Raw genomic sequence first — 1,910 nt, forward strand, 5'->3', positions numbered from 1 at the left:
CATGAGCCTGCTCTGTGCATTCAGTGACATTAGTTATTGGAAATACTACAGATATTGTTGGAGAGTTACATATATATGACAAAGGCATGGAGTTTGAATGGGTATTGATCCTAGTAGTGGTCCTGGAACTTACTTGTTTGAAATATCCCCAATGCCATCTTATTTTTTGATCATGGTCCCTGTGCCTAAGTTGGAATGCAGCAAGTGCAGCCAAGTGAGCCCAATCGAAATTTTCCTGGGCTAATCCTTCCAACTCACATGAAGATATTCATTTTATCTTTTATAATTTGCACAAAGTATTATAACCTTTTTGTCTTTTGCCTTTCATGAGAAGAAAATCCAAATCCATAACATGTAATGGCTTATGAGATAGACCTGGATATGATATACTTTTATACAAATTGTTACTTAGAAATATTATGGCTTAGCATCACACAATGGCATCTTCTGTCTTCAAAAGTTATAGTAGAAAGGTATAAAGAGTAATTAGCCAAGGCTTCCACAAAGATGCACACTAGAGATGCCCTGTGCTTTCTTCTTTAGTTTCCTGTGGGCGGATTCTGTTTACTCTGATAGTACAATATGGTTCTAATTTTTGGTATCTTCATCCCTGTGTCACATCTGCAATTATTATCCTCACCGTGGACTTTAATAACTACAACTACTTCAGATAGCCATTATACTTTCATGCTTTTATTCTGTTCCCTCTTCTCTTTCCCCTTTCTACTATTTACTTTGATCTCCATCACATTTATCAATTAAGGCAGGAAATGGTTAATCTTCCATAAGCACCTCTCTGCTTACATGGAGTACCTCTGGAGTTACTAGTGTTCCAAAAATTGTCTGAGAGAGCTGGGATTCTACTATAATAACAAAGATAATAGCTATTGGGCACTTACCATGTGCTCGGTATTATCCCCCCTCAAATTTATATATATTTATATATCTGCACCAAAACCCTATGAGTTACATGCCATAATTATCTCATTTTATCATTGAGGCCACTGAAGTATAGACTGGTTAATTTGATTAGTTAATTTTCTCTGAGTCACCCAGCTAATAAGTAGTTGAAAAGTGTTAAGCAGTTCTCATGTGCTTTATGATTTCTCTGCCTCTGATGTATAATCATTTATTTGCAGTCTGCAATAGTCACTCTCCTAGCTAAGCAATCCTCATTATTATCATCTTAACGATTGCTCTTATTAAGTTGGGTGGATTTCTTTAAATGCACATGTCATGAGTTCAGAAAACCACTGCTGAACCTGCCCTTGATGGCATCCTCAGTCATTCTCCCGAAATCTACCACCCTCTGCACATACTGGAGTACATCGCACATAGTGGATGATTCTAATGGTATTTGTTAATTGATTGATGGCTCTAGTGCTGCTTTTTAAATAACAAAGTTGGTCTCATGCAAAGAATTTTGTTATAATGTCTCTGAATTAATTTGACAACACACATAATGAGTCAATAAAAAGCCATTAAACCTTTTTAAACTACACAAAATGAGGGCCCTTGATAGAAAAGATCAAAAGTATTCCGGCAAATAATATAGTACAATTGAGGGACAAGATGGTCAGGAACACTAGATCTCTTTTTAAATATTTACTATTTCTCCACTGGGGTGGGGTGGGAATGGCGATTTTAGGACATTTGGTAATGAAAAAAAAACCCCTAAACCTAAAAATCTCCTCACATCACATTTGGACCTATGTCTCAAGGTTATGTTAGAGGATTAAGTTAAACGACGCATATAAAGTAGCTAACATTGTAAGCATCGGTAAAGTTTCCTTGTTGCTGTCGCTTAAATTTGTATTCCTTCATTAGCGGTATTCAAAAATTTCTTTGTTTCAAGTCATTGTCCTTTGCTCGTTTTTCTATAAATGGATTTATATTTTGCTTATTTATTT

Source organism: Pteropus medius, unplaced genomic scaffold (genome assembly GCF_902729225.1).
Source record: "Pteropus medius unplaced genomic scaffold, Ma_sr-lr_union100, whole genome shotgun sequence".
NCBI classification, from domain to species: Eukaryota; Metazoa; Chordata; class Mammalia; order Chiroptera; family Pteropodidae; genus Pteropus; species Pteropus medius.